Here is a 13,341-nt window from a genome sequence, read left to right on the forward strand (position 1 = left end):
CCTAGAAACGGTTCAACAGAAACATGGTTCTGTTACAAATGAGGTTGGGAAATGCTGCATTCTTTATCCATCCCCTAGAGAGTCACAGTGCAGCTTTGTATGGTAAAGGCTCTGATAAGTCCTGCAGCAAGGAAACCTACTAGACCTTGTTTAATCCCTGCACTTCCCTAGCTTATTTTAAAAGATCTCTTCAGTTCCAAAGAAGAGACTTTGGCAACCTTGTGTAAGTGATGGGACCCCACTAAACCAAAGGTTTCCAAAAGTGGGTCTGTGGAAATGTTTCCACTGGCTCTCTGTGAAAGGATCGAAGTTACATCATCAGCCTAGTCAGTTTTTCAAAATGAGAAATTTATTTTATAGCTCTATTCTTAATTTTAAAATTATTTCCCTTCTACTTTGATGTTGAATTTTTTTATCTCTTATGAAGTGATGACTTTAAAGGGAGGTAGCCATCATTCTATTAGATTTACTTATTAGGTGAAATGAAAACCTGAAAACTCTATGACAAGCCCAGATAATAGTTTTGCATTCATTTTTAATTGTGAAATACAGCATATATACAGAAAAGAGCAAAAAATGTAGCTGTACAGCTGAACTATCAAAAAATGAAAACCTGTGTAACCACAATTTAGGTCAAAAAATAAAATATTTGCCAGCACCCCAGAAGCCCCTCTGCTAGCCCTTCTCCTCATCATCCCCTCACTCATCCCCAAAGGAAAACACCACCCTGATTTCCAACGCAAAGTCCTGCCTTTAGTTTTCTATTTCAAATAGATTATAAGTGATATATTCTTTCATACATGGGTTTTTTTGTCCAACATTTTTCTTTTCTTTTCTTTCTTTCTTTCTCTTCCTCTCTCTCTCTTTTCTTTCTCTCTCTCTCTCTCTCTCTCGCTTTTCTTTCTCTCTCTCTTTCTTTTTTTTTTTTTTTTTTTTGAGACAGGATCTCACTCCATTGCCCAGGCTGGTGTGCAGCGATGTGATCTTGGCTCATTGCACCCTCTGCCTCCCAGGCTCAGGTGATCCTGCCTCCTCAGACTCCTAAGTAGCTGGGCCCACAGATGCATGCCACCACATGTGGCTAATTTTTGTATTTTTTGTAGAGACAGGGTTTTTCCATGTTGCCCAGGCTGGTCTCAAACTCCTGGGCCCAAGCAATCTGCCCGCCTCAGCCTCCCAAAGTGCTGGAATTACAGGCATGAGCCACTGTACCTGGCCCCAATAGATCTCTACCATTCCTCGTGGTTGTTGTATTTCACACAGATTAGTTGGTTTTTGAGGGTGCACAGTATTGCACTGCATGAAGGGCATTCTAGTTGCTGCCGGTTTGGAGCTACTACAAATAGTGCCACTGAGAACATTTTGTCACTTGTGCACACATTTCTGTTGGATATATACACGCACATACACAGCTAGGTGTGGATTTGCTGGATCATACACATGAATATCTATTTTGATTAGACTAATTGTGTGTTCAAGGACTGTCCCAATCAATGCCTGGGGAATCAGTGAACACTTCCCCCCTTTCATTCCTGAAAGTGAGCTGGTTTGGATAATAAATTATAAAGCCGCCCTGTCTTTAGTGGAGAACAGCAAACTGCTTTCCAAAGAGGTTGTGCCAATTACACTCTCACCAACACTTACGAGAGTTTGAGTCACTCCACATCCTTGCCAACACTTAGTATGGACAGTCTTTTAATCCTAGAAACTCTGGTGCATGTCCTTAATCTGATATTGTTTGTCTTTTCCATCTGAGCCATTCTGGTGGGCGTGAGTAGCAGCTTATTGTGGCTTTAATGGGCATTTCTCTGATTCCTGATAGGATTGAGTACCTTTTCATCTATTTATTGACCATTCAGATATTCTCCTTTGGAAAATCCCTGTTCAAGTCTCTTGCATTTTTCTACTGAGTTGTTCTCTCATTTTCTGATGCGGGGAGATCTTAAAATATTATTTACAGAACCCCGTACCAGTCAGTGCAGGTATTTTTCCAGCTCTGTGAATTGGCTTTTCATTTTCTTAGAGTACTTTTAAAAGTTCTCGCTGGTCTATGAAATCCAACTGTCTGGGGCTTTTCACTGATCTAAAAACAAGGAAGGGATGGTGCCCTAGTCCTCTGTGATTCCCTAGACCAGAGCTGTCTAACAGAACTTTCAATGAATGATGTGGCTAGTGAGCACATAGGCACATCTCAGTGAGATGGAGCAACTGAGTCTTTAATTTTATTTAATTTTAATTTAAAGGAGCCACATGTGGCCAGTGGCTACCCTATTGGACAGCACAGTTTCAGAGCGCGGTACACTGTAAACAATGAATGTGTCTGAGTAGGGAAATGGCTTGATGAAAATGGCCAGTTTGGAAGAGTAACCAATCTGAAGAATTCAGCTGAAACTCCTGGGCACAAACACAATAGGTTCTAAACTGTTCTACATTTATTCTTTCCTACCACCCCCAAAATTCAGTTTCCACACAGCAACAGAACAATGATGTTAAAATTCAGATCCAATTACGTTTGTCCCTTGGTTAAAACCCTTCACTGATTTCGCCTCGTCCTTCATGTAAACACCACGTTGGGTATTAGGGACGCCAGAATCTGGTTTCACCCGCTTCATCTTCCACCCCCCCCCTCCCTGGTTCCACCTTCCCAAATGCGTCAGGCGCCTTCCTCCCTTGGGAATTTCGCACATGCTAGCTCTTCTTCCTGGGTTTCGTTTCTTCTTCCCTCTCTCCTACTCTCCACTCCCTCCTCACTTGACTGGCACCTTCCCCTCTGTATTCATTTGCTAGGGCTGCCATGACAAGGTACCACGATGGGAGTGGATAAAACACAGTTCTGGAATATGAAAGTACAAGATCAAGATAGCAAGCTCCTTTTGAAGGTGATTTGCTGGCAGTTTTTGGCACTCCTTGGCTTGTGGAAATACCAGCCTGATCGCTGCCTCCTGTTCTCATGTCCTTCTCCCTGTGTGTGTGTGTGTGTGTGTGTGTGTGTGTGTGTGTGTGTGTGTCTAAATTTCCCCTTTTTATAAAGATACCAGTCATATTATACCAGGGGCCCACCCTACTCTAACCTCATCTTAACTAATTACATCTGCAACAACACTATTTCCAAATAAGGTCACATGCTGAGGTCTAGGGGTTAGGACTTTGACATATGAATGTTGGGGAGAAGAGGATGGAATTGAACCCATAACAACACTCTTCCAGTCTGAGATAAAATGCCACTTACACAGACAGTTTTCCCCTACTTCCCAGACCAAGTGCCACCCCTTCCTCCCCCATCATTATACCTGTGCGTTGCCTTTATGGTACTTCTCAGAGCTCAGATCAACTACTTGTTTTATGTTTGTCTTCCACTACCAGATTAACTTTCATGGGGGTAGGGACTCTATTACTTCCTCCAGGAAGTATCTGGAGGAAGTATCTCCAGGTACTGGCACACTGAGGGGCACAGAGTAGGACTTCTAACCATTTTCCTCCAATGGACCGACCAGTCACAGACGAGCCACAGAGTGCCGTGTGATGTTTACCAACTCAGACTCCAGAGGCAGACAAACTATGTTCAAATCCCAGCTCTGCAACGTCTTAGATGAACAATCTCAGTCACATCACTCACTTTGTCCATGACTCAGTTTTCTCCTCTGAAAAATACCTCCTCCATCGCGTGTCAAGTAAGCGAATACACATGAAAAGTATAGATAGCAGTACCCGGTGCAGAGCAAAAACCCAATGAGGTTAGCACTTCAGACAGGGAGTGCCGAAATCAGCATCTTCTGTATCATCGCTCCCTTTCAAGACAATTCTCTCATTTCACAAAGTCACCATTGTCAGTCTCCTTCCATCCCTGCTTTTTGTATTCTGGTGGGTTTGGCCGTGCTTCTCACTGGAATACAATTTCATGTGGTTTGGGACGAGACGATGTTCCTTGAAACTTCCGCCCCGTGGTTCTCTCGAGATTTCTTGGAGATAGAAAAGTAGATTTGGCTCCGTTCAGAACCTGTTTGAACATTCGTTGCACATACTTCAAAACCGAGACCCTTGGACTTCTCACCCATTTACTCTTGGCAAAAGGCAGCTTCCTGCTTCTGAGAAGTTAAGCTTTCAAGCTTAGGGGAAAAGGGTTTTTGGACAACAAACAGCCCTGTAAAAACAATATTTTGATGAGTTAAGTGTAAATGAATCAGAAACACATGGATTAAGCTTCTCTTGATGTACACATGGGTTTAATAATTATTGGGGGTGGGAGAGAAGGGAAATGGAGCTGGAAAAGCTGTGTCTTGGGTTTTATCAAATCTAAAATGTTTGAGAAGTAATTCAAGACATTCCACACACCCCCAAGTGTAGCCAAATTTTCCGATTCCACTTCCAAGGAGCCACACAGGATCTTTCTAGTAACAACTGAGTGCTCCACAGTGCCAGGTTTTCATGGCTTCTGATTGGCTGGGCATAGAGCTATGATTTATGAGACCATTCAAAGATTTATATATTGCCATTATAACAAATTCCTTCCAAACGGAACGGTACCCAAATGCAGCTTTAAAAATATCTTTCCTGTTAGAAGACTCCTTTCTATTCACAAAACTCTCCTTCTTTTCCTTTTCCCCAGCCCCTCCTCAAACCACAGATCCCCCCACGAGGTCTCAGACCAATGAAGACTGAGGGAATTAATTTTACCATGACTGAAATGTGTTTCACTTTGGATTGAGTTTTAAATGACTTGGGTCTCTATAAACTGAGGGTCACAAGAAGGTTATAGCTAAAGGGCTTATAAGTTAGGTGAAGGGTGGAAGGGGTAGAATTTTATAAATGCTTATTGCTTTCATAAAAAGAAAAGCTAAGTTGTGTTCGTGCCGAACACAGTCAAACACTTAATATATCAGGGCACACTGTTTCCTAGAGGAAATGTTCCATACTGATTTGGTGGGCTTCCGTCTTCCTCCATTTCAATGACATCATCAGTGTTGGGCATCTGGTTAGGATAAGTAACTTCTTCCACATGTCACCATCCGTGTGTCCTTCCCCAAAACAAATTTTGAGTCACTCCAAGCTCTGAGGTATTCTAAATCACTTGGCTTAACAGGCAGCAGAAAAGTGAGGTGAGAGGTAGTGGGAAGAACTTCCTGATTTTCTGATTCATTGTCCCATAGGTCTTGCTTCAAATGGCATACTCACAAGTCCCACCCAGCATGGAGTACAGAGGTTATCAGAAGAAGGAATAACAGAGTTAAGCCCCCATGAGTTTCATGGCAGGCACATGATTGCAAAATTGGAATCAGAGAGTTGACTGTTCTAGCAAACACACAAGTGGTGGCAATCCAACATATGAAAGCCATTGCCCAAATGACCCAAGCCATCTGTATTAGTCAGCTATGCTACAATAATGCTGCATAACAAACAATCCCAAAACTCATTATAAGGACATTCATTTATTATCATGTTCACAGACCTGCAAATTGACTATAACCAGCTGAGCTAGGATGAACTTAATGCTCTAGATTCTGACTCTGGACTCCAGGCTATAAACCGGGTTTAGATCTGTTTCAAGTGTCTTTCACCCTCCCCGTACCAGCAGTCACCTAGATCATGTAGCGTGCTCTACATGTCACATTCTAGAGCCCAGGTCTACAATTCCTTCTCAGATACAAACATTGCTACTACACTACATTGCTTCTTGCTGTCTATAATATATTACTTAAGTACTAAAATGTCTAATGAGTACGTATATTCTCACATCTAGCTCTTACCATGATGTCATCAGCTCAAGGCTGCATGACTTTTATAAAAACAGCAGCAGCTACTTGGACCTGTTGTTCACATAGTGCATCACCACAGTACAAGAGGGTCAAGGTCAACTGCACAAGCACGTTCCAAGTCTCTGCTCATGTTGAAGTCTCTGTTTACCTCACATCTGCTAGCACTCCATTGGGTAAAACAAGTCCCATGGCAAGTATTAGAGTCAGGGGACAGGAAAGTACCCCCACCCAATCATGACGCCATGGCAGGGTTGTGGATGTGTAATATGTCTTTAAGGAACTCAAGAATTGGGACCAATTATTCAATCAAATCACCCCAAGTGTTTCTTGACCCCTCCTCTCCATCCATACCATATATCAAACCACCAATCCTACTAATTCTACCTGCTTATCATATCTAATCCATCCATCTCTCCATCCCCTTATGCTACCTTTCCTAAGCCCCCAGCATCTCTCATCTGGACCACTCCCATAGCACCCTCCCTGGTGGTGCCACTTCAAGCCATTTCCCACACTGTGACCAATGTGGCCTTCCTAAAAGGCATATCTGATAGTGCCTCTGCTCTACCTTTTGATGGGCTTCCCTTCATACTCAGGATAAAGTCCAGAAGCCTTACCTTGATCCACAAGGTCTTATGTGAACCAGTCTGTCTACCTTTTTGTTCTTATTTCTTGCCTGTTCTCCCTCACTCTGCCTCAGTCACACTGTCTTCCCCTCCAAGCCTCCAAAACACATGTTCTCATCTGTCCTAATGACCTTCTCTCTTGATGGTATAGGAGGCTCTTCCTACCCTCTCCTTCCTGGGATAACTTCTTCCTATTTTTCATGTCCCTGCTGAAGAACTGTGTTTACAAGGAAGCCTCCCTTGATGCCATAAATCAAGATAGATCCTGAATGGTTTTTACATGTCTGAAAATGTCCATGTAGGAGTCTATTTCCGCTCTCCTTGGACCTAAGAGGGACTTTGTGACTGTCCCCATGAGTAGAATACAGCAAAAGTGACATTGCATGCCCTCTGAGGCTGGGTTAGGAAACCATGTCACTTCTGCTGGTTTCTCTTGGAACTCACCCTTGAAACCCAGTCTGCATGCTGTGAGGAAGCCCAGGACACATGGAGAGGCCCACGTGGAGGTAAACTGAGGCCTCCCAGCTAACGGTCCCAGCTGAGCTTCCAGCTAACAGCAAGCACCATCTTGCCAGTCATATGAATAGGCCACTTTGGAAATAGATCCCCCAGCCCTTAGTCAACACAACCAATGCCACATGGGGAAGAGACAAGCCTTCCCCACTGAGACCAGCCCAAGCTTCTGATTTGTGAGCAACATTGCTGCCATTGTTGTTTTAAGATTGCTGTCGTCTTAAGTCACAAAGTCTGGGGGCAGTTTGTGACTCAGCCTTAGCTAACAAGAACTGTGCCCCACTTTACGGCTTTTAAGTCACTGTGATATCCTGTCACTCTAACACATAAGCTATAAAGGCACAGACCATGTGTGTCCTACTTACTGCCATAGCAACCTGTCCCTGTTACATGACAGGTGCTCAGTACATATTTTTTGACCAATGACAGGGATCTGGGTTTTGGTAGGAAAAGCCAACCATCTCTGGGAATGCAGGCTCATAAGCAAACATCCCCCGCCTTCCCTTGCCACTCTGTTCCTCATCGCAGTCACAAATGACACCTCCAAACCTACTTGTATTTTAAGTAAAGTATCTATAAGAGTTCCAGCACAGGAAACAGTACTTTCAGATTAGAATAATTTGAAAATAGTGTAGTTTTCTGTGGCTGCTGTAACAAACGACCACAAACTAAGTGTCTTAAAAACCACAGAAATTTAAACTCTCAGTCCTGGAGATCAGAAGTCTGAAATCAAGATGTCAACAGGGTCACACTGTCTCTGACAGCTCTAAGGGAAGGTCCTTCCTTGCCTCTCCAGCTTCCAATGGTTCCAAGCATTCCTTGACTGTGACTGCATCACTCCAATCTCTGCCTCTATCTTCAGATGGCCTTTTCTCCTTTTCCTTATTTGTCTCTCCTTTATTTGTCTCTTGTAAGGACACTTGTCATAGGATTTAGGGCCCACCCAGGTATTCCAGGATGATCTTGTCTCCAGATCCTTCACTACATCTGCAAGGACCCTCTTTCTACATTCATGGTTTCAGGGAGTAAGATGTAGATATGTATGTCTTTTGGTTTTTTTGGTTTTTGTTTTTTTGGTTTTTTTGTCTTTTGTTTTGTTTTGTTGAGACAGAGTCTTGCACTGTCACCAGGCTAGAGTGCAGTGGCACAATCTCGGCTCACTGCAACCTCCATCTCCTGGGTTCAAGCAATTCTCCTGCCTCAGCCTCCTGAGTAGCTAAGATTACAGGCTCCCGCCACCACACCTGGCTAATTTTTTTGTATTTTTAGTAGAGATGGGGTTTCACCATGTTGGCCAGACTGGTCTTGAACTCCTGACCTCATGATCTGCCTGCCTCGGCCTCCCAAAGTGCTGGGATTACAGGTGTGAGCCACTGCGCCTGGCCTGACATGTCTTTTTGAGACTATCATTCAACCCACTACCTAGGGCTAATTCAGGGGCTACTTTTACATGCATGGGAAAGGTTGAGGGAGCCATAGTGAGGTACCCAGTCACAGTAGAACTCTTACCATCTCTAGAGCTGAAAGGAGGAGAATTGCGGGTGGTACCAGAACCAAAGAAAGAGAGGTATGTGGCAACTCTCCAGGAGACAGTGTCCCTCCAAGAAGAGGGCTTTCTGGAGAAAAGTAGTGACTTTGAGTCCAAGGACTCAAGCAGACCAAGGTAACCCAAGGAGAGAGTCAAGGGAGCAATCTCTCTTCCTCCTATCTTCCCTCCACTAGGATGCCTTTGGTCAAGCCCAACCTAGAAACCAGAGGGCAAGGGAGTCCACAGTGCCGTCTGCATGAGTCACCTTCCTAGGCAGACAGTAAAGGAAGATGGAGAGTGGAGCTGGAGGGGCAAGCAGGAAAGATCTGGAACAAACGATGTGCTCAGAAAAGAAAGGACAAGAGGATCCCACATGGGCTTGCAGGTATAATACAGAAGCTTCCAACCAGAATGGAATGGACTCCCTGTAAGGAGTCAAGAGACCTGGACCCTTGACCCTGCTGTGCCACACAGAAGCTGGAGACCTGAAGTAAGTAACTTTTCTTCTCTCAGCCTTCCTTTCCTCTTCTGCAAGGGAAATCTGACATGCCCTACTTGCCTCAGATGGCCTAAAGTTCAAACAAGGGAACAGGTGGGAAAATGTGTGCTCTTCACAGAGGTAGATTTTTATCTCTGCTGCTTTCCAACTCCTGGAAGAGAACCTAACACATAGCAGATGCTAATATGTATTTGTCTAAATAATCATGACATTGGAACCCAATCGATGTCTTCTAGAATCCCATGGAGGGTGGATTCACAGCCCCTTCTACCCAATAATGGGGTGAACTGTATGGACTAAAACCTTCTTGAGGTTATAGCCTCTTATAACCTGCCTTATAAGCATGCTGCCCATTCAGAATTGGTCATTTTGTAAATTAAGTGGGGCCTCATGGTGGTAGCGGGGCTGCCGGTGATAGTCAGAAGCATACCATCTACTGAAAAAGGACAGAAACCCAACTCGAATAGAAACTTAACCAAAAAGGAGGATGTATTGGTTCACAAAACAAAAAAATCCATGTCAGATCAAGCAAGTTAGAATAAGGACCCATCAGTTCAAACACGGATCCAGTTCCTCTCTCTTCCTCTCCATTCTGTCTTGGAAACTGTTAGATTTGAACAGTGTTTGCACACATTTGGACGTGTGTACAAGGCCCTCTGATGCTCTAGAAACTTCTTTTCCATTAGCAACACAGTGAATACATGGCTTCCCCGCAGCCTGAGGAGGAAAGAGGGTCTCCTCTGGTAGCTTTCTCAGAGGGGAAAAGAAGCCTGTCAAAAATCCAAACAAACGTCTTCTTGCATTTCACAGGCCTGGATTGGTTCAATACTCACCCTGAGCCAATGCTTGTGGTCTGGGCTGAGGGCGTGGTGGAGGGAGATTTGCACATTGGCTTGCACTAGTTAGGTCTTGAAGCTGGGTGTTGGGGCAGTCCCACCCAAACCACATGGCTAAGAGAGATAAACCTGTCCAGAAAAATGCTAGACAATGCTGCTAGGAAGAACAGATTGAATGCTGGCGAACACACACAGACCACTGCCTCACATTTCAGTTACAATTTCCAAAGCTCCTTTCTCACACGTTGTCTCTGTGGACCCTTACAGAAGCTCTCTAAAGGACAGAATGAAGCCTTTTTGGCTCTAATATTTTCCACCATGCTTACTAAGTGCATGCACATCTCTTTCCCAACTCTGCATTCAGAGACATTGTGTTGGTAGCTTGAAGACAGCCATGCTGGGAATAGTTACACCACGGGAACTGGCAAACAGTACACATCAGGTAAGTTTCGTTCAGAAAGCTGACTTGCTGGCCCACTGAAGAGCTTCTGGCTCTAAGATTCTCCACGAAGTTCACCAACGGGGTCAGAGAAGGATTTGTTTACCAGCCCCAATCGTCCTCCATTCAACCCCTACAGTGGTCATTTGAGAACAAGACTAGGACATTTCATGACATTCTTTCATAGCTCCCTATTACCTTCAGATTATCTTTCCAGATTCATTCCTTACCCATCCTCTGAGCCCTGGTTGTCAGTCATTTGCTATTCACCAGGCTCCAGCTGTTTTCTCACCTCTGTGACTGTGCACATGCTGTTTCCTCTGCTTGGAACACCCTTGTTTCCATCCTCAACGTGAGGGACCCTTCCTCCTCCACCAGACTCAATGCAAAGGCTGCAGGCATTCTCTTCTTCCAGGCAGCACTGGCCGATCTGTCCTCTATGGTCCCACTGCCTCTCCACCCCAGAACTGCCAAATTCTTGCGAGAACTTAATTACTCATCTACATATCTGTCACCTCCAGATGACTGCCTGGCTGTTTCACTGTTGTATTCTCTATGTCTAGCACAGAGCCCAGCCTACACTAGATAGTTCAAAACTAATGCTCGGATCAACAATGAATAAAACAAAGAAGTATTTAGCACTTACTATACGCCAGATACTGTACTAAGCATTGAAATTTGTGAGAGGGGTCAAGACATGGTCCTTGACCTCAAAGAGCTCAGATTATGCACATAAATAAGCAAGATTAAGACCTATGCTAAAATAAGCAAGATAGAGACATAAGTTAATCATCATTGCATCCCTTCTACTTAGCACTTAATATGTGCTAAACAACTGATTGTGGAAAGAACGATGGTTCAAAACCCCCTTGACTTATTCAGGCCAGCAGAGGGGCATTCTTGACTCAGCTGTCATTTGTAATACACCATCATCACCAGACACTACTAAGCATCCATGTGGTATAAACACAAAGTGAGTTACAGAGACGCAACCCGTGATGTCTGGGAGTCTGCGTTAAACTAATGACATCAGCTCTCGGCAAGCAGGAAAGAACAAACAAGCAGAGAAAGAAGTTGTGTGCTCCACGGTGAAATGGGAATGAGTAGCGCAAGCTCATGATGGGATCACGGCACACGGACATTGAGTGCCAGGGATTCAGGCCAGCCGTCCTTTTTGGGTGGGATAAAGAGCATGAACCACCACTGCATTCCCACTCTAAGGAGAAATGAAATGATGAAGACTTGAATAAGAGGGTGTAAGGCTGAGAAATCATAACAGTAGTCATCACTGACATTTTCTTCAGTATTGTTTGTGCACCAGGTACCATGCTGGCCACTGTATCTCTAGCAGGTCATTGAATCCTCACAATAGTCCTGAGGTCAATATTCGCTTTATACAAATTAAAAACTGAGGCTCAGAAGAGGTAAGTCACTTGCCTAAAATTGCACAGCCAATAATAGGGAAGGCTGGGTTTCCAACTCAGATCTAATTCCTGAGCCTGATTTTTAGCCATAGCATTATACTACCTCAGAGAAGCTAGAAAAAAGTGCAAGATAAGTTTTAACCCTATTTTCCAAGAGGGAAAGAGTTTGGGCGAAATATACACAAGCGTTTGGCCGGTGAGCCTCCCTACGGCCAGGATGCAGAACTGCTCCATCACCACAAAGAAATTCCCTCATGTTACTCTTTGTAAGCCACACCCTTCCTCAGTAGGCAATTTGTTTTACAGCTGACAAACCTAGTCAAGCAAACCAGGCTAGCACAGGTATCTCTTTATTTTTGGATCTACTAATTTCCTTTTGTGCTTCCTCCAAGCAGCTGGCTTGTAAATTGCACATCCTCATGAGGGGGTCGTCTTAGCATTCCCCTTCCTTTCTCCCCTTCTCAAGCCTAAAAGGCCAACAAAAAGCCTTCCAACTGGGACAAGAGATAAGAAATGAGGAGGCAGCCGGGAGCATGAAATGGATCAGGGTGCAGAGGTAGGAACAGCCCATGGACATGCCTAGTGGCTGGACCAGTTGTGTGTGGTGATGAGGCAGGAAAGGGTGAACCTCAATGCCAAGTCAATTTTCTTCTTTTTTGTTGGAAAATTGCAAACCTATATTTGATGCAGACTCAAATTCACACATGAAGAGAAGCCTGAGTCGAGACCTGCAGGCCCCAGGTTCCAAACTGGTGGAAGAACGCTCACTGTCATTGTAAATCTTCCATGGGAACAATCCTGGTAGTGTGTGACTGTTAAAGGCACGGGCTTTGGAACTGGTCCTGTCTGGCATTAACTCTCTGTTTCAGTACGTGGTAGGGATGTTGCAGTGAGTTTGGGTAGTGCCCTGCCCACTCCCCTACCACCAAAAAAAAAAAAATCCGCCTGGAACCTCGGAATGTGATCTTATTGGGCCTAAGAGTCTTTGCAGAGATAATAAAGGTAAAGCTCTCTAGATGAGACCATCCAGGATTAGGTTGGGCCCTATATGCAGTGATAGATGTCCTCATAAGAGACAGAAAAAAAGAAGACAGACACACAGAGAGGTAGCCCATGTGAAGACAGAGGCAGAGACGAGTGACGGAGTCACAAGCCGAGGAACATCTGGAGCCGCCAGAAGCTGGAAGAGGTTAGGAAGGATCCCTGCTAGGGCCTTCAGAGGGAGCACAGCCCTCCAACACCTCAATTTCAGACATTTCCCCTCTAGCACTGTGGGAGAATACATTTTGTTGTTTTAGGCCACCAAGTTTGGCAGATCTAAAAACTAAAAGGAGTGATGCCAGGTAAGCCATTTCATTTTTACCTCTGTAAGACTGTTTTCTCATCTTTAACATGCTTAAAATGGATATGTATTAGGCCACGGCCATTCTCACATTGCTATAAAGAAATCTCTGAGACTGGGTAATTCATGAAGGAAAGAGGTTTAATTGGCTCACCATTCTGCAGGCTGTACAGACAGCATGATGCTTGCATCTTCTCAACTTCTGGGGAGGTCTCAGGGAGATTACAGTCAAGGCAGAAGGTGAAGGCGGGGAACAGGCACCTGGCATAGCCAGAGCAGGAGCAAGAGAGAGTGGGAGGAGGTGCCACACCCTTTTAAACAACCAGATCTCTTGCAAACTCACTCAAACATCAAGGGGATGGTGTTAAACCATTCATGAGA

The 13,341-nt window shown here is 44.4% G+C and overlaps 1 long non-coding RNA gene across 1 annotated transcript; it reads right to left on the bottom strand.

Annotated features, from left to right (window-relative positions):
- Positions 1-883: 883 nt before the first annotated feature.
- On the bottom strand, positions 884-10,726 carry LOC141407984 (uncharacterized). Its single transcript, XR_012419779.1, has 2 exons — positions 10,487-10,726; positions 884-4,141 (listed from the first exon to the last, which is right to left on the bottom strand). It is a non-coding gene; the product is annotated as an uncharacterized lncRNA (long non-coding RNA).
- Between the last annotated feature and the right edge of the window lie 2,615 nt (positions 10,727-13,341).

The sequence above is a fragment of the Macaca fascicularis genome, chromosome 11 (genome assembly GCF_037993035.2).
Source record: "Macaca fascicularis isolate 582-1 chromosome 11, T2T-MFA8v1.1".
Taxonomy (NCBI): domain Eukaryota; kingdom Metazoa; phylum Chordata; class Mammalia; order Primates; family Cercopithecidae; genus Macaca; species Macaca fascicularis.